The following is a 20,567-nucleotide window of genomic DNA, read 5'->3' on the forward strand; positions in this document are numbered from 1 at the left end:
CTGTTAGAGATGAATGCATTACAGACCATGGGTAATCTCAGCAGTCACAATTACTACTCTTCTTTGTAGTGTTTTCATGACCTTTAAAAAAAAATTGATCTTCCCAACTCTATGATCAATTAAATGGTCTTTTAAATCTCCTTGAAGTTTCCTTAAATCTTATTTTGTATCGCGCTGCTTACCAGCACCTACGTGTTTTCAGTGGTTACAATAAATGAACCCCAAAAATCCTCTCTTCCATTTCCTTGGTACTTGTAAGAATAATTCAGAAAATCAGATGTAACATGTATCTTGTACGTGCCTGAATTTGTATGAAAACTGTAAGAATCAAACATTTGTTACAAATAAACTAAAAGATACCTCCTTCCAAAAAGTAAGGTTTCAGTATCTAGAGGAGGAGCACAAATGTCCTGTTGTGTGTACTGGCAAACAGGTCTCCCAGCCCTTCTCTTAATAAGGAGTCAGTTCAGAAGCTGATCATTTTTGACCATATGGTCCAGGGAACAAACTGAATGATGAAAGACCCAAAGTCACTTTTATTTCACCAGGAAGTCCTGCTGTCCTGTGAAGGTTTTGTCTTTTTCAGCAAAACTTTCCCTGGCTAATGAGGTTTTTTTTCTGCTTCTGGTATCACTGCTCTTTGTTGATATCAAAATATCTCCTGCAAATTAAATACTTTCCTCATCATTGTGCCAGATATTTGCTTTCTGTGAAAGCTTATTTTGGCTGTGATATTCTCCCCCAGGTGAATTGTTCTTCAGATAACTGAGCTGTTGATAAGTGCCTATTTAATAATAAATATTAGCTTGTGTCAACTGCCTGAATACTCTAGGAAAAAAAAGTCCTTTTGTTTACACAGAAATCTGGGCCATCATTTACTCATTTGAATAAAGGCTAGTGTGCTATGTGAACATAGGGTACAAAAGTGACAGAGTTGGTCACAAATCATCACTGTTCTTTTCACAGTGTGATTTTTTTTTTACCAGATTCTCTGTGCAGGAAAAACATTAAGTAGTTCAACATCCAAAGAAGTAAAACTTGCAAAAATCAAAATAACTCTGATTCACTGTTTGTAAGATTTCCATAATGTGTTATGCTGGGGTTACTTCTGTGCTTTTATTGCAGTACAGGCAATTACTGTCATTCTGCCCACAGCTGTTATTGTAGCTCTTAATATATCACTTCAGTGGCTAAATTAACAAGCAGTGCTGTAATGGACATTTTATTTGAAAAATAATTTCAGCTCAGCCTAAGATTTAATGAGCCATGTGCTGGAACTGTAAGTTTATTTTCCTATCCTGTCATCCTACTCGTAATGAAATTTTATTTCAAAAACTGAATTTTTAAGTAATTGTGATGCTGTCCATTATAGTTCCAGGAAAAACTCCTATAGCCTTTTGTAATTTTTTTTTAGTGCCTAGCCACTTTCAAACTACAAATGAGGAAAGTTGTTTTAATACCTGATGGTTTTAGAATACTCACATTTTCTTCTGTCTTTTGTATTCAATGTTTAGCTAGGGAAACTAAACCAGTCCTTCTGAAGCTCTGATAGGTAGCATCTGTAAAGAAAGGAGATAAGCTGGAGCTTTGGGGATGGAGAAAATCAAGGTTATCCCCAAGTAACACACTTCAACCTTCCTTCAGTTCTGCATCATTCAAATCTATAGTGAGAAGATAAGCTTTATACTATGGTCTCTGGTTTTATGGCTTTTTCTGATGGATTTTATGCTGTGGATCTTCTTAACTAGCCGCATCATTAAAGTACTTGAGTAACTCAGACCTTAGAGAGCGTGTAACTGTCAGCTGCTACAGAAGTCAGCCTTCTAAATATGAAGTGCAATCTTGTAGACCCAAACCATGACACCTATCAAAGCCAAACTAAATTTAAATGTACTCAGGAATGACTCTCGTGATGTACTTCAGCCCACTCCGCTCCATCTGTAGCTGGTGGGAGTTGAGCTCACTGAGGGTTTTGCTGAGGATGCTTAACAGCTTGTAGATGTTTACATTTGAATATCATTCTTAAGTGGTTTTAAAACATATTGATTGGCTGTAAATTATAATGTATTTAAAAGCCATGCTGAAAGTGTTGTTTGAACAAAGGTATGGATTTCTTTATTTCAGCTGTCTTTGAACTGCTTCTGTAGATGGAATTTCTGCATCTGCACTGCTTCTTGTATATATTTTTTTAGATTGAGTACAAAGAAATCCATCTTAAGTCAATAAGAGCTGTTTGAAAGACCGCGGAAGTGGGTGAGCACGCCTCTGCTTTCAGTATTTTAGGTAGCACATGAACAATTTCAGAGCACGCTGCCCTCTTAGAGGCATCCTCCATTTCTTCCTTTTCCCATAGAGCATAAATGTAGCTTGTCCTTTTGACATATCCAGGCAGCTTTTTGGAAAGAGTTTTACTATTAACCTCCCCAAACTCCTACACTTCTGACATCATTCTCTATATCCGTATCCAAATAAGAGAATGCTTTTATTTTCTTATTTTCACTGTGACAACAGTAACAGCTTGAGAGTTGCTGAATCCAAATACTAGTTTTGGAAGGGAAGGTTTACATAAATGACAGCTTGATTGCATGTAGTAGCAATAGTAAATACATCCCTAATGGGAAGGCATCTTAGAACAGTGTAGCGGAATTACTCCTATAGTGCCAACAGCTAGCTGTAAAGATTTGCCCTAAGTTAATGATTAGGAATAGTGCTGAAGAACTATGAGAATTTTTAACGAGGATGGATGCTTGCTATAAACCAGATATTTAATAGCTTGTAAACATGAGCAGTCCCTTAAGTATCTGCCTTGCAAATATTAATCTTGGTCAAGAGGAACAAAATCAAATACACTACAGCATGTGCTGATTGCTTGCCCCTGGCATAAAACACTTGCCTCTATTACAAATGGTATTGTATTGCTCTCAAAGAAAATGAGATATCAAGACCCTTTCTCTCCCTCATGCTGGAAAGAAGGTGGTTTTTTTTTTTTCTGTTAGTATTAGATCTGCAAAACTTGACATATGGACTGTACTAACATTGTAAGGTTGTATCAAATCATCTGCGACTAGCTAAAGGTCCCATCCCTAGGCTGTCTCAGTGAATAAAGCTATTCTGTTGTCTTCATTAGTCTGAGATTCAAGTCTGTTTTATTTGAGCATGCTCTGAAGGAAGAAAGGGATGTTTAGTTTCCATGTTGTATGAAAATGTTTCCCAATGTTTGTGTCAGCTCTTTAATATATCTAAAAGTCACCTCCTTTTTCTATTAGGGTGAGTTACCAATGAATATGCACCTAATATAGGTTAGTTTGCTTGGCAATAGGGATTAGTACATTGGTTTAAGAACCAGTATATTAGTTTAGCAAAAGGAATTCATTAGTGATAGATCTAAAATTTTCAATTTCAGCCTTAGTGGGTGAACAGTCTTGCTTTTCCTCAATAATTTTGCACTGGGGAAATAATAGAATACTTTTATCTTCTGTCTCAACATTTTTGCCTTATGAGAATTACTGAAGTCACAATAGAATACTTTTATCTTTTGCCTCAAACTGTGCAAGGACACATTTTCCTCGGGTTCTGTATTTTATATTGTTTTTGAAAAGTGGCTTGCTATGGCCTTATGAGCAATGTGAATCTTCCGAAGTGGGGAAAAGCGAATGAAAAGTGAGTCAAAGGTTTCAGTGATGAAGCTGATGGTGGGGAAAGAAGGGAAGTAGGCGGGCACCCAACCACCCTGAATGCCACTGAGCATGCCCAAAGGGACATCAGCACATAATGAGTCCTTGAAATAAAAATAATATACATATGCAGTACATTGGCATACATGTCTTAACCGTATAAATGTAGAATCTGAACTCAGAGGATGCACTTGTCAGTCAAGATGCCTGGTGCACATCATGAGAAATAAAGGAATGCCACTTTCTAACTCCAATTTGGAGTTAGGAGTTTTCTTCCTGGATTTTGGATGACACATCCATCAAGGAAAAGAGGTGCATTTGCAAATATGTTTGGGGAGAAGTTAAGAAGCTGATGTTTACAGGTCGCTTGCAGGCCTTCCAGAGCAAATGTCTCAGACAGAGCAGCTCATTATTCTACCCTAAGTGTCCTTTATAGTACCTACAGCCTTATGCTGAACCTTGATTGAATCTATTTCTGAAATGTCTGCCTTGGAGAAGAAGGACTTAAATTTTGTAAGAGATATTGAAACAACTGCACAGGAATCAAAACCTAATTTGTTTTTAACATCGTAGAAACTGTAAATCCCAGCTCTGTTTTCAAACTCTGGGGGCCTGGTTCAGATGCATTATTCAGGCCCCGATAGCAATGAAACTGCCTGATAACTGCTTATAAGCAAGCAGTTACAGAGCAAAAAAGGGCGATAACTCCACTTGACCTACATAGCAAGCTGAGGTGCCAAGGGTATAACGTATGTAAGCTGCTATGTGATTGTCCACAGGTCTTCTGCAATATTGCAGCTCTTTTTTTCACACGAGCTGCTGGCAGGTGAGACCGCTGAAGCAAAATCTATTGCAAAGCATATCTAAGCCTTTGATATATTTTGTTTAAAGATGATTTTCATTGTTCTGAGGAAAAAAAAAATATTAGTAGCTTCTATGGCCATAAGTGATCCCTATGGTAGTACTTTTAATTTGATTTATAAAATGCGGAGGCATGGTTTCATGTCAGTAATGAAATCAGTATCATTTCAGATTACGACATTTTCAAAACTAATATTTTTTCTTGATATGGGATAACAGTATTTCATTGTCTTCTATTTGCATTGTTGCCAGCACTCTATCAGTCCTGTGGGTGTTATGACCACTGCTCTCTTTTGAGTATGGGAGATGAAAATACATCTTAAAAATCTTTTTCTACCATTATTTCTGAAAGCAGCAATGACCAGTGTATGTGAGCTGTGTCTTATCATGCTGCCTCAATTCAATGTCATACTATTGAATGTCACAATGTCACAGTATTCTCCTCCTTAGCACCTACTCCTGTTTCAGGACTATATTTAATAGAAAGGAACTATTCTTCTCTTTATTCAAAGTGAATTGAGTCTTTTTTGTCTGCAGAGACATCAAATGCAGAAGCTCTTTTGTTAATCGTGAAGGACTTAATAGGAAGGTTGTGCAAAAGATCCAGAATAGGGAATCAAGTGCTATGTGCTGAATGTAAGCCCCTGCATCGCTTTCAAATTTCCACCTTTTCCATTGTTTCCCTATCATTTCCTCATGTGTTACTGCACTGTTAGCTTTCCATGTGCTATTTGGTTATATTTGGTTAGATTGCAGAAGCTAGGGATCAAGTTTCCCATCAACAGTTGTTGTAGGAATAACAATAAACCAAAATCTCTTCATTCGTGTTGGATTTAGGGCATGATCTTCCCATCTACTCAAAAATTTCTAAGTGCTTCCGTATTTTAAAGGATAAGAAGGAATGATCTGTACCTAACCTGTTTGCTCTGTGTTGCCTACAGTAGGATTAGCAGCACTTTAATTTCCTATCTCTACGTTCAGAAACTTATTCTTTGTTATACATACACTAACGTTCTGTTCCCAGATAGCAATTTCACTGACAGGTGTGACTGCCACTATTTTCCATGCATGTGTGAAATTTTCTTGTCTCAACAGTGCTCATGATCCAATGACACTGAATTTTCTTCAGCATGAGATACTTCTAATCAGACTGACATGTACAGAAAACACTACTGCTGGGTAACTACAATTGCAGGAATAAACCCCTGTGGTGCAATAATTTGGACTACTGTTTTCTCAGTGTTTCTGATTTCCTGGAGATATGTACAAAACCGTTTCTGATGAACAAGAAGAAAAATTAAAAAGAGACTTCAAAGATTCAAAAGATCTTACGATACTTCATGTGCCAAGGAATTTTTCATCAAACCATAAAAAACTAATTTCACATGTGGCTCAAAGTTCATGTTTTGTTTGATATTCTGCCTTTCAATGCTTTTCTCTTTTTCCTTTTTAAAAAACTGAGAACTAAAGCTTTAACAAAATTAGAGTTCTATAACAGGACCTTAAACACAGCTCAGCTACTATGATACTGTATTGTAAATCATAGAGTGGTTTGGGTTGGAAAAGTCCTTAAGGATTGTCTACTTCCAGCTCCCAAAATAACCAATGCTGTGAATTTCACATTGCAGCTCCCTGAATGTTTCAGTAACATATTATGATATTACTGTTAACTTGTTCTTATTATTAGAACAGTAAGTTAGTAGGCTATGTTGTTGAGGCATAAAATGCATGTCTTACATAGAGCTGTCCCATTTGTCCAAGGAATATAAATATTTTTTTAAAAAACACATTAGACTGAGTCTGGTGTTTAGGTGGCCTCCAGTGTGTGTATTGTTGAATTATGGACACCCACAATCACAGAATCACAGAATTGCCAGGGTTGGAAGGGACCTCAAGGATCATGAATCTCCAACCCCCCTGCTACATGCAGGGCCGCCAACCATTCCACCTAATGCTAGACCAGGCTGCCCAGGGCCCCATCCAATGCTCATTAAAGATGAAGAACACGCTAGGTATGTCAGTCACACTAAAGATATTAACTAACAAGTCGTGGCTTAACGGTTAAAAAAGTCAAGGGTTTGTTATGTACATGTTGGAGCTGGAATTTATAATCTGAAATCTCTTAGGTTTCAGTGGTAAGTAGGAGAAAGAGCAGAGAAGCAGAAATTCAAATGGAAAACAGGCAGGAAATTATAAGCTCAATTATTATTGTGACCTCAGGAGAAAGCCAAGAGAAGAAATTTCCTTTCAGAAAACTGTTGGAAGAGAAGCACGGTTGGAACTGCAGACAAGAAAACCAGCTTACGTTTCTTGGGTCTCCTGTGTTCAGCAGAATAAATGCATGTATTCATAGGTCTTAAGTAAACAGGAAGGGATTAAATAAATAACGTTTGCTCTAACAAAATATTTTCCAAACAAAGTCAACTTGCACAGATTGCTTGTAACTCAGCTAAGCACTTGAGATAAAATATGTCTCCTAGTGTGAAATTCCTGGTTCAGCAAAAGAAAAACAAACAGCTTTATAAAAAAAAAAGTCATCTTGGTTTAATGTTTTAGTTGAACAATTATCTTCTAGAGGGGAGGCCTTTCTATATTTATTGTGTAAAATATAAATCTGAATTATTAACAGATGGTGTTAAAAATGAAAGGAGTTTGTTTCATTTGCCTTGTACTTCAGTTCCCCGTAGACATTTAAGTAAGGGTTAGGAGCCTTCCTGGTGTGACTGTTGCATGTGTTATTTTTCATTTCTTCAGACAGGAGAAAATCTTTTCAAAGCTGCCTCTTTGCAAGAGGAGTGCTTGTTCCATAACAATCATTTATTTATTTGTTTACTTCCTGGGATTGTCTCTATGCTATTACTTTGGCAAAAAAGCCAAATTTTCTAGACAAAGTTTGGCTTTAATAATCTTTGTATACTTATTATATGGATAATTTAAGAGCCGCAGGCATTCCCTCATTTGTTCCCTTGTCTCCAAGAGCTTTGGTTTGAGCTCTGGAAGCATGGATAAGCATGTTTCCTAAAAGCTCCAGCTGAACAGCATTTTACAGAAAGCTTTTTATTTTTGGAAAACTGATTGTTGGGTGCTAACTCTGTACTTTGATCTGTAAACAGGAAGCTGTAATGCTTGCCATGAAGAAGGACATAATTTTTACTTACGATTTATGAAAACAGGTGAACTCTTTCGATGCTACAAAGATAAATTGGAAAAGGCTGCAAATAACAATAGATGAACCACCATAATAGGAAAATCAGTAGATTTTGGCAGTAGAGCACTGGTTCTTTTTTCTGTTGTATTAACTTCAGTTGTAATGAGTCTGTTTTATACATAGAAATTAATAACAATGTAGAGATTATTGCTGTTAAAAAGGATTTTTAACAATAGGGGAAAAAGACAAAACAACAATAATGCTGAGGTCATTGGGAAGAATAATAGGAGACTGAATTTTTTTCTGAAGAAATAAATACTGTGAAGTGACAGGAGACACCACAGCAGCACCATTTCAACAAAAGTTAGGTCAGCGTTAACATTTTTTTTTCTGTATTTGACTCTTATTGCTATTTTAAATTGGAAGAATCAGTTTCAGCAGAATTCAGTTGTTGTGTAGCCTTTCCAAATGCATAAATAGGTGAGTATAACATGCTAATGCTGATTGTGGCTACTTGGTTGACTGAATTCCTTGAGTGCTTAGATTTCTTAGTACTACTCATGTGGTTTCAGTTACTATAATAATGCAGTTTAAACAAGACAGTGGGCAACAATGGCATCACTTTTTAGTCAGATTTACCCTTATTTTTTGGGAGAAAATACTTTAATGTATTAGAAGCTCTTTTTTTTTTTTGTTCTGCCTTTTACATCACATAGATTCTACTCAGTGGTTCTCTGGTAGTCTGATAATGCTCTGGTAGATTTTATCTTTCTATTGTCTTGCCTTCAGCACTCTTCATTGATGGTTTGATGCCAAAAAGCAGATAGTTAACTTCTAAGACTAATAAGTAAGAGTATGTCAGTTAATTGGCATTATAGTGTTTTGTGGCTCCAGTATAAACAGGCAGACACCAGATACTGCTCCTCACATATCTGCATGGTGTTAGATAGGAGCTGGAACAAGTACAAGGGCAGATTCCTCTGAGACTTTGCTCATATCAACTGCTCTGACAGAGGGAACAGATATTTTTGGTCTTCCTTGTGGAGAGTGTGAGATCAGGCTGCTGAACCCAGTGAAATAAGTGCAGTATTCCTAATAGGTTCAGTGTAGCTGTTTTCCCCAGAGTTTCTCACAATCAATGAGAAGAGATGTCCAATACAGGACAAAACATGATGTGGATGATCATAAGCGACGTTGACTCTGCTGGATGATTGGAACTACTGCTTATGTGCGGGGAATCTATGGATACATGTGATGTTATACAGACTTTAAACTCTTCCCCATGGAGTTCACTGTGACGTGGCACTGAGTGATGTTATGGGGCTTAGAGGTAAAATAACCAAACTAAGTAAATTCATGATCAGCCTGGAATATGTAGATGAAAACTAAATCCATTTGTTATGCCACTCTTCTCCTGTTGCTTCCTCCTTTTAAGAGTAGGAACGAATTAGTAGGTCTGAACCCTACTTTGCCTCCTGGGCCTGGCAGTTTTAAGCACCCAGGTGGTGACTGTCAGCAGTCAGGGCTGGCTCTGGAGCAGATTTCTGTGGTCAGGAGGGAGTTCAAAAGCTCCTTCTGAAGGACTTTTTCTTGTTCAGGTTCTTTGATATTCGAAGGAATTAGAAGGATGAAAGGCAGCTCTGGTCTGTGAAAGGAGGCAGGTGATTGCTTCAAGTGCCCTTACTCTTGTGATTAGTCGATATATATGCTTGTGCATTCACTAGGTGTTGCTGTAAGGTGTATTTATTAAAAACGGTGACAAAAATATTGGAAGTCATTAAATGCTGATAATAGAATACATTAAAAATAAAAAAAATTCTGGTCTAAATATTTATTCTGCTCTGAAGATGGATATTCCACACTAAGTTTGCAGGTGAATGTTGGGAACAAAAATATATGTTAAGCCACAACTTTCTTGTGTTATGTGTGTCTCTGTGAAAGAGCTGTGCACTGTTCTTATGACTTGCTGACAACAATTTGAAACTTCATGGTCTCTTTTCAAAATTCTGTTGAAATTTCTTTCTCAGGGTTTTGTTCTAATTGTATTGATTTTGATCAGCTCACGTTCATTATGTGACTTCACACGTTTTCAGATTTTGGAGGAAATAGTTTGTAGGAAGCTCATTTGACTTGTCCAATGCTGTTTGTACTGATGTATTACTTATATTATACAAAGCAGAAAGCCCTGGTATTCCATCTGCACTTGCTTGCTTAGCAGTTTTCCTCCTCATGCTTTGGAGATATCTTCAGAGTTGTACCTTCTATGTGAATGTGTGCTGCCCTTAAAAGTACTTCTGTTTATTTGGTTCTATGGTTTCTGGTAGTGCCTATTTTGTCCTAGTTAAAAAATCTGTTGCTAATCTTCCACTTATCTCAAAGGGCCTTCACAGTATTGTGCTGCACTGAATGTGCAGTATGCAGCTGATGTTTTACAAATCAATCTGAGCTTAAAAAACCACACTGTATTGAAATAAACCAGCCTTGCTATGTGTTTAAAAATAACCTCTAAGATCCTGTACAGCAGCTGTGAATGTTCTGTCATTGAAAATTCCTTCTCTGTGTGATATACCTATTCTGTTGCATAAAGAAGCCTGGTAAAATTTGTTCTATGAATTTTCATAAGTCTTTAACTCTGGGCTTCTGAGTGTGTTACTCTTTGAACCAACTATGTATTTCTTAATATCTTGGCTAAGATAACTATCTGATATTGTTAGTGTTCTGAAAGTTTGTTTCCTTAGCCCTGAGATATTTTCTGCCCGTGTGTTTCCAGTCTCATTACTAGATTCACTTAACATTTTGTGTAGGTGGCTGTGAGTTTATCATTCTGTTGATATTCTTTCATCTCTAAAAATGTTTGTTCCAGACCTCACCCCCAGAATGTGCAGATAGGTGTTTTACTGCAGAGTAAACACATTGAGTTGAGCATATAATAGGAACACACAATTATTTGGAAACAGGTCTTCCAGAATAGCAATAGATCCATTGCCTGAAACAAATCACTGTATCTGCTCTTAATGATTGTGATGGTAGAAAGCTATCTGTGTAAAAAAGCTGTCTTATCCCAAATTTCTAATTTGAAATGACCAGAACACCTAGAGCCTAGAGTAACTTGCAGCATCTGCTGGGGCTCATACTGGCTCCCTCTCCAATCTCCAGCATAGCAAAGGTAAGAAGTAGAATGGGAGGCATGAAAAGGCAGAGAGAAGATGCTGGGAATATGAAGTAACTCACACTTAGGTGTCCTTTGCAGGTAAAATTGTTCTCAGGCAGTTTATAACTTAATATAACACTAAGCAGATCTAAAGCAAATAAAAACTTTAAGTAACCAGGTTGTTCTACAGCTCTTCCTGGTTGCGTGTATAGTCCTAAGCATGTTGCTCTGAGCATTAAAAAGACCAACCAACCAAACAACAAATTTTCTTCTCTTTGGAGGTACCATGTCTTAAATTGAGTAAGGCACTGAGAGATTGACATGGCTTGGCAGCTGTTCTCAGTTATCCTTCCCATTACAGTACAAATGGGACCATCACATTTTTCAAAGCACATTTATCCAAAAATGTTTGCAGCTGGAAGTTGCATCCTATTCAAAGGAACTTCTTAATAAACTGCATTCCACATTGAGAAATATGTGGCTGGTCACATTTCCTGAAATCAGTTCTCCTCTGTTATTCTCTGTCTTTGTGCTCCATGTTGTCTAACTGCGCAGAGATCCAGGACCTCTCACTGTGACCTTCTGCAGACTGTCTCATGACGTGGCAGGTCTCCAGTGGGTGTGCTGGGACAGCCTACATGATCATTCCATCTCCCCAACTCAACCTACCTTACTGAGTTGCTCCAGTTTCTACTTCTGTCGGTGAAAAAGGGATCAGTACTTGCCCCTGTAGTTTCTTCAGGTAGGTTACTTAAACAGCAATTATAAAAAAAGCCATGGTAATAGAGGAAATCATTCTTACTCTCTAGAGCTAAATGAAAAAACTGTGGAATATCTTAATTGGTAATACAAAGTTGTAAACACTGATCCCATGAGTTTGCAATAAGTTATTCTGACATCAAACAGAAAGAGGCATTTAAAGAAAGTTTTCACAAAGAAATAATTTTAATTTCAGTAGTACTCTCTCCTAAAACAAAACCAAATCTGGAAGGAGTAGAATTTTCTACTGAGACTTGGTAACACTTCATGGACAAGGAGGATGTGAGTCATGCTGCTCACGACTGCTGGAACCTATAACCTGTAAGTCTCAGCTCTCTGAAGTGTCACTCCAGGCTCCCCTTCAGGCATGTACTACATGGTGACTCAGAGCTGTTGCCTAAAGCAGAGTTTTTCCTTGTCTATTTTGTCTTCTCTTGTTGACTATACGGCATTAGAAGGGAGAGAGGATGGAGGATGCAAGTAGGAACTGTGGTCCATTTTAACTAATGTGCAAAGTTGTAAGAATTGCTTAGGAGGGATAAGGAGAAGAACAAGATAATGTTCTTTTCTTTTTAAATAATATTCTACCTAGTGTCAAGTAATATTTTCCCTTTTGTTCTTCTCAGCTGCAGGGATTGCCTCAGGAAGCAGAGCAGTCGAGCTCTTAATTTACTTTCCCCTTGATGGCTCCATGCATTGCAGCAGAGGCAGAGCCTTGCTGTTGGTCTGTCTTCTAATCAGTCTTGTCTGAGGGAATTATGCTTTATTGCTTACCACAATATGCTGCTGCTTTGTGCATGAATAATAGAGCAGGAGGAAGTTGAAAATAGGTTTTATTGTCATCAGGCACAAAATCTACTTGCAACCCTCATGCAGTATGATAATTAAACTGTTGCCTTACTATCCATGAGCAATCTCCTTGTTTACTTTGCAGTGAAAAGCAAGAGTGTAGGACTAACAGTGCTCTGCAAAGAGACAGAGAATGATAGGTTCCTACCCCCTGAAAATACAACTGCTTTGCTATATCCCCAGTGCAAAGCACTCATCACTGTGACCAGTGGGACACTGGCAGTGAAGAAATGTGCCAACATGAGTGGCTGTTTCTTTAGATCATTTATGACAGTTTTACTATCAGAATTATTCAAACACTTTTTGGTCACTGAAATAGCTCTGGAGGCTTATCAGAGGCAATCGAAGCAGAGGCAGTCTCACAAGTAGGAAGTTCAGCCCAGTTTTGCTTCACAGCATCTAAGAAGGGCTCTTTATAGTGTTTCCTAGAATCCTCTGAATTTATCCTGTGAGGCATCTGGGATGTGGCCATAAAGAATAACAAGTGAGCTTTGAGGGAACCTTTTTTTGGTTGATGAAAGAGGGAATGAAGTTGCCTCAGTCACACAGCTGAACCCATATTATGCCATTCTGCATAAGCATATTCTATTGGTGTTTTGCTAAAATTTCACTTGGGTTAGAAGAGGTGAATGGCCTTTGTGTCCTCAATTCGGAGAAAATGAAAAGGGTCAGTCACAGTATTTCCTATGAATATTCATAGGACATCTTTGGCACTGTTATCTATTAATTGTACTATCGGGGAAAGTACAATGCAAAAAATGGTGCATGGATTATAAAGCAATCATGTCTTCTGAGCATGGCCACACCATGGAGAGCAGGTACGTAAAGTAGCTCCCATCTGGGAATCAACCTGGGAGAACATATATCAGAAGGGCTATAGGAAACACCAGTGGGCACCAGAGCAGGAAAGCAGAGCTGAGCAGACATCATGTGGGAAATCTTGGAAGAGTTGGTTTTGATTATGTGTTTTCTGTGTGGTGGCATACAGGGCCTAACACCATAAAAAATCCATTGAGGGCTTTGAGTTCAGTTGAGAGAGAGCAGCTCTCTTAGGTCAGCCTGCTGAGTGCCAGCGTGTGAGACTCAGTTTGCATTTTTGTTAGGAATTGTTTGCCACAGTGGATGCTTTCTATGGTTAATTTCATTTGTTTTTCTCATTTCTCATTAACTTGCTGCTGAGATATTAATGATTTTGTACATTCAATGGGTATTAACAATTAGTGCTCGAGATCAAAAGATATTTAGGCAGAGAGGCCTTTCAGAGTTCAAACTCTGCTTCTTTTCCTTTTTGCTATAATTTTGCTGACAAGCTTGTATGTTTTTCCAGAGTATATGAAGAAAGTCAGCTAACATGAAAGAGCATAAACAAGTGCAGGGTGGAGAAATCTAGGATCACAGGTCTTTTGTGGGAAGAGATCTCCATTATGGACTTGCAGGGACTATGTCTTCAGAAATGCAACAGGAATCAGTTTAAAATGTATTACTTCTTCTGCACTGACAACTTTGAAGAGGCTTGTGGAAATATATTCCATTCTAGTGATTAAAAACTTTGTTGTATTCAGAACAAATTCCTCAGCTTACAATTGTGCCCAGTGTATATGCATTTTTTTTGGTGAAAATAGCCATCTTTTTCATCCTCTTTGAATGCATTTTTCCAGCACATTACTCTATCTGACTCATAATGTGCAATTCCTACTGTATTTATACAGTTTTTTCTTACTTATCAATGCTTACATTACTGTCTTACACATTTATGTACTGCTACCACAACTACACCTAATCTATATTTTTGATATGTACTATTTCCCTCCTAATATCCTGTCACATATGATAAAGAAAGACTGATAAAGAAAGAATTCAGCGGTTTCAAAGAAAAGTAGATATTATTTAATTTGAGAGTTTGACTTTTCAGACCAAAGAACTTCACTTTGAGGTAACTTTTAGTATCTGTGCTTTATTGAAGTTCTTTGTGATAACAAAGCCTAGAATAAATTTGGGTATGTCGTATTCATTAAGTACCTTTACTATAAAATAAGGGCATACATTATCTAGAAATTTAGAGGTGTTTTCATTTTCAAATTCATGCAATATGATGTTCCAACCTTCTTATCGTGTAAGTATTCATTATAATGAGCTAAGAATAACATGAAAATGAAATCATTACACATGCTTTTTGAAGGCAGAAAATCAATGAACCTATTCAGTCTAATACCACACCAATTTGCCTTTTTCTTCCTTCTCTATGGCCAGTGTGCTCATTAGTTTGTCTCTTCTTTTCAGCCTTTTCTCTTGGTCTGATACAATGATCTTCACTTTGAAAGAAGAAACAGAGACATTTTTAACAGCAGAGAGACTTCACAAGTGCTGGTTAGTATGTTTAGACTGTGAGCTCCTGTAGCTGTTCCTATGGCACATTTACCAATGTTTTTCCATGGACAGAGTCCTGTTAGTGCTGCCTGAACGATTGTACTATATCATGTATCAGTGTTACTCCAAGCAACTTAGCTCTTGTTTTATTTCCTTTGCCTCTCAAGAGCATTAGTTTTTACCCTAATGATGCAATTTCTGAAATGTAAGGGTCTTGTGTGATTTCCTATGTCTGTTACTTGTAGTCTTATAATTTGGTGTTGTTAGTAGGCTTGATGAATATGGGGAATACAGTAATAGTGTGTAGTCCATTTGATATTTATGGTGCAATATAGCTTTGTTCCCAACACAGAAGGTCTTAAAGTATCCTTCCTATCTTTTTCAGCCTGAAAATTATGGCTGTTCGCTCTCTATGGACTATTAACCTTGATTGTATGTCAACCATATATTTTGTCTGAATTTCTTACGCAAATGAATCTCACATATTGTTTTATATTGCTGTTAGTACTGCTGTGTGCCTCAGAGGCTTTAATAAAACATACCTGCACATGGCCTACTTCTTTCTTCCTTAAAAACAAATCAACTGAAGTCAGTAGTGTTGTCCCTGGTCTAAAACAAGACAGCAGAATTAGGCTGATCTGCTTGCAGCGTCCCTTCACACGCACTCTTCAAAGAATCGAGCAAATTTAAGTATATATGGGAATGCTTATTAAAAAAGAATAGGTGTGTGAAACTATCGATTTTCTATATTTTTTTATACAGCGACATGATTTTGTGTGAGTTTTCTCACATGCTTGGACTTTGAGCAGGTTTGGAGCTGCTCTAGTCTGTATTCTTTGCAACATCAGATTATGTGCCTTTCGGAAAGCTCGACTCCTGTGAGAAATCCAGGCAAATGCTGCAGATAGAAATCAATAACTGAGGCAACACATCAGGTCTGCAGAGCTTTTGTGCCTGGCAAAGTGAAAACATGTATGTCAACAACAGAGATTCTATTAACATTGGGATTATCACTCTCTGCAACTGCAAATGAAGAGCTGAGTCAATTTCTGATATGGTGGAAGCAATGCATCTTAAACTATTACAGATTTGTGGAGGGGTGGCCTAAAATGGAAGCCAGCATTCATTTTAGCAAGTCCTCTAGAACTTGGCTAAATCATATCTGAGAACTCAAAGAAAAAAATAGCACAGAAAGCTGGCAAGCAGATTGGTGTATTATGAGACAGCAGATGAGTAAGTTTTAGCAGCAGGTATTGCTGCCCAGCCTGTCCACACTCAGAATAAACATGTTTTCTCCCCTTGAGTGCTGGGGGGTGGTGGGCATCAGGTGTGGAAATGGTGCTGAAAACGTCAGAGGACAGCATGGATAGTTCATTATGGAAATGCTTAATCGTTTATCTGTGCTAGGGAAGAGGGTTAGGTAACAACACTAATTGGGCAGTAGTCACTCAGCCTTACATAAGCTGCATGTGGACAGGCACAGTTTCTGCAGGCAAAAGAAATCACCAAGGAAATTCAGCTTTTGCTGGTGACTCACCTTGCTAAATCATCTGAGGTGAGGGAAACTTTTTCGGAAAGGGATGAGGAATGGCTCAAGCTCTTTCTCTGTTTCATCAGGAATCTAGGGCTCAGCCTTGTGAGGAAGAAAGTAGCTCTGCATATTTACTGCATGAAAGGAATTTTTGGAGAGTTGAAATGGGTTTTATTCCTTTTTTTTTTTTTTCCCTTTTGCATGTGAATGAGATTAATGTCAAAGCATATGACAATCTGAGTTTTGCTCGGCTTTCAAGCAGAAGCAGCTATTTTGCAGACATCCTCCTAACATCAGCTTTAGAAAGTTACGAATGGAAAATGAAAATTTCTGTGCTCAATTCCTTGGGGCAAAAAGAACAGTTACTCTGCTTAAGAAAACAAAATATGGACTTGGAGTAAAGAGAGCGATCAAAGGATTTCTGAGATGTTTAAAAAAATGTTTTCTCATGAAAAGATTTCAGCATTTGATATCCAGGGTGAGCTGGAAATGGGAGAATATACTGGTTCCTGTCCTTTGATCAGACCACTGATGAACTTCACGACTGAGACCCTCAACATGCACTGAGGGTTGGTGTATCTTCTCCTAGTAGATTTGGATATTCTTTCTTTTTCTCTTCATGTCTATGTGTGTGTATATATATCTATAATAATATATACATATATATATAATGTTAACGTGGCATGGTGTACTTCCCTGCAAAAATAGGGTATGGGGCAGGCTGGGGATGAGTTAGCTGTCAGAATCTGTCTCTAAAAGCCTGTTAGTGGCAGCACCAATGAAGCACTGCCAGAATGGAAATGTATACTAACACCATTAGGTCATTACCAGGGCTGAGAAACTGATGCTGCTCTCAAGCATCAGTGTGGGAAGTAAAATGCAATGCTTAGGAAACACTCTGTCTATGTAGTCTAGATGACTCTATACCCACATCTTGATAATGACCTTCTCAGGCTGCGTGTTCTAGGGAAAGTTTTGAGGCTGGTTTGTCATTAATTAATATTTTAGCCTTCAGCTGAAATTGACAGATGGAAAAGGCATTGCAGCAGAACTCGCCCTTGTATTTAAGAATCATTAATGTGTGCTATAATCTGTTAAACATGCTGTATTTGGAAACCTATTAGGCTTTGATTTATGAATTAGAAGTTAGAAGATAATTCGTGTCAGCAACAATCAGCTTACAGACCTGGATGGTTCATTACAGTGGATGCTGTTCTGTTCATTATTCGTCACAGAGTGACATCATTTGGGACAAGTGTCTTTTAAACCAAATAGTAAAACATTTGGATAACATATAAAATGCCTTGAAATTGAAGTTGCTGCGAGATTTATTTCTGAAGAAAGAAATAACGCATTTAAGTTCAAATTAGCTCAGTGTGCTGTGTGAGTACATAAATCTGTATAGCACCTGAGTGCAGAAAGTGCCTGGAAAGCAATCCCAGGTGCCTTATTTGGAGCAGCTCCAGCTAAGCATGAGGGAGTCAGTGCACATCAAAAAGTCTCATCATGTGTCTCAATTAATTTGAGGCAACTGTAGGACTTCAGTTTTATCCCCCTATTTCCTTGCACTGTTCCCTGAAGCAGAAATAGACTTTGCTTATGGCCCTGGCCAATTATATGCTATTATAATTACCGTTAGCTGGTTTTGGTGCTACCTGCAGTATTTTTTATCTCTTAAATTATTCTTCAGTAAAACATGCAAGATTTGCAACTGGAACTGTGATTTTTGTTTGTTTTTGTGCCAGGATAATAAAGGATCAAGTTTTTGTTTGCTTGATGGAAGAAATCAGGCTTTAATAAGCATAGGAGATGCTGAAATATGTCTGAGAAAGCTGGTGACTGTTATCACATGTCAGTAAACATAAGAAAACACTTTGGTCATTGAAAAATACAATATATGCCTCTTAATCAGGCAGAGTTTCATTGGGCTTAGTGGAGGGGCTTTTTGAATTTAGCTTTAAGCTACACACATTGGGAAATAGATATAGGGCCTGTCATCATATGCTGCAGTAACCACTGGTAAGTCAAAATGCAGAGGTGAGCATGCTCTGCATTAGCTGTGATGTATCTGATGGATACAAGGAATCCATGACTGTGTTACAAGAAAACGGGCTGCAAGGCAGGACAGGATATTTAGCAAAGTGTTTCAAAAATACGCTTGGGCTTCAGGGTGTGAATGTGTGATCCAGGTTTAATGAGTATGCCCTAATGTAACTGCTACAGCTTGGAAGCATGCATGTTGTGAAGACAGGCACTGTGCATGTCCACGGGGACACTGACACAGTAACTGCTACTGGAAATGGGTATGAATTCAGAAATCAGAGCTGTATCATTTCTGTTCCTGAGTTTGCATTTCGAGTATTGCAATCCTCTCCTGGGATGTGCAGCCTCTGAGCAAACATAGAGCAGTTGCTGAGCTGCATCTATGCATTCTACACTAAGGGTGGCTACTGACACAGCCTGGTGTTGTCTATGGAACAGAGCATCCCTGAGCATTCCCTTGGGCTACTTTTGGTGCAGATTCCAATTTGCACAAGGTAACCCTAAGTGGTCAGAAAACAAGATCTGCTCAAGCTTGTTCCTTTTGTCTGCACCGTTAATGCGTCAGTGCAGCCGATTTCTTACCTTTGTGTCAGTGGAAAGAGATTCGATTTCTCCTTGTCCCTATTGCTTTAAGTGAGACAAATCACCCAGTCCATCCTCACTTGGCTTTCACAGCCATAATGACCCTCATCTTGGGAAGAAAAGTTTCCAATACAGAGATGGGGGGGGGGGGGGGAAATCCTGTCTTGTTCTGAAGTGTAGTTTGTGTCCTGCTAACGGTGCCATTTTCTGAGATTTCTCTATACTTTTAAAACAAAAGGGTTCCATTTTCAAGTCACAAATCTAAATGAGATTAAAGATTACGTTAGCTCTAAAGCAAACTGTAGATTTGGTAAGACTTCAGGTAGAACAGTCCCAGGACCCCTACCTTTCTGTGGATTTCAGACCACCGCTGGGGGGGAAATTTGTACTTCTGCATAATCCACACGCTTGGTGTGCCAGAGCCCAATGGATATAACTGCCCTGTTTTTGGCTTCCATTCACCTGTCACCTCTCTGGAGAGCTGCAGGGAGGGAAGCTGTGTCTTAGCGTTTTATCTTGGGCTCACATGGATCAACTGAAACAGAAACATTTCTGTGATCTTTGGTGCTCTTGAATACCAATGAGCTGGAAAGATCAAAGCAAATTATAAGCACTCACTCTTGGCACAACGAAGCTGTGGATAAGGAGCAGATTGCCCTGAGAGCTGGTAGGGATCAGACCACTGAAAGCCTCCCCTTGTTCTTCCCATTCACCAGCACAAAGGAAAAATAAAGGTTGTCTTAACTCCCTTATCCTCATATTGGATGAGCTGCAGCCTCTTGTCTACTCAAAATGAGTACCGTAGAGGGAACAGCTATCAAACTATGAACATCTGAAAGAGGAATGGTATTTAAAAGTACTGTGGTGGTAGGAGACAATGTGTGGCAGTGTAGGCTTCCAGAAGTTGGAACAGCGAGGCCAAGTTCCAAGGTTATAAAACTTTGCTACAAGGACTGAGCACAGATCTAGTGATACAAGTGGAAAAGTAAGTGGCTTTTTCCCTGAGGAAAGCACAAGCTGCTTCCAGGCAGGCAGGCTGCTGGCACAGGCCAGGCTCTCTCTAGTCTCAGCCAACTTGATGTTGCTTGAATGGCTGCAGCTTCAGCCAGAGGCATGGGGACAAAATCTGACGTGGTAGCAGAGATGAGGACAATGAGTCTACCAAGGTCCTGGTGATGAAAAAATGGAAGCCAGCCCTCCACACTGGATAAGGTGCAGTCTCTGTAATCTCTTCTTTAATCTTCATGCAACAGGGCAGGTCCCCATTTCTTCCCTGTAAGAGGAACACATTTTTTCATTTAGCAAATCAAAACTTTAAAACAGGGTATCATAAAGCAGAGACATATAAAGATCAAAAACTTCAGTTACTTTCTTAAAAATCTGGAGCGAAAACTTCTTTTTTTTGCATTGTTCTAGGAAAAGTAAATCTACAAAATGAGGTGACTAAAGGTCACACCAGAAGGCTGCAGAGCGTTTGACCTTTTTCCCCTTTCACCAAAACACCATAGCCTGATGGTTGGGGATTGGACTCAGTGATCTCGAGGTCCCTTTCAACCCCTACAATTCTGTGATTCTATCTGTATTAAGGCCCTGACAGCCACT

General features: G+C 38.5%; 1 long non-coding RNA gene across 2 annotated transcripts in view; it reads left to right on the forward strand.

The window, feature by feature from the left end:
- Positions 1-15,349, forward strand: part of LOC149917113 (uncharacterized) — a 55,855-nt gene extending 40,506 nt beyond the window's left edge. Inside the window, exons 3-4 of one of the 2 annotated variants that reach the window (XR_016468590.1) lie at positions 11,390-11,576; positions 14,723-15,349. This is a non-coding gene — a long non-coding RNA (uncharacterized LOC149917113). The remainder of the gene's footprint in view (positions 1-11,389; positions 11,577-14,722) is intronic. The other variant, XR_016468591.1, reaches the window with a different exon arrangement.
- Positions 15,350-20,567: the final 5,218 nt, after the last annotated feature.

Source organism: Phasianus colchicus, chromosome 8 (assembly GCF_987193195.1).
Source record: "Phasianus colchicus chromosome 8, bPhaCol1.hap1.1, whole genome shotgun sequence".
NCBI classification, from domain to species: Eukaryota; Metazoa; Chordata; class Aves; order Galliformes; family Phasianidae; genus Phasianus; species Phasianus colchicus.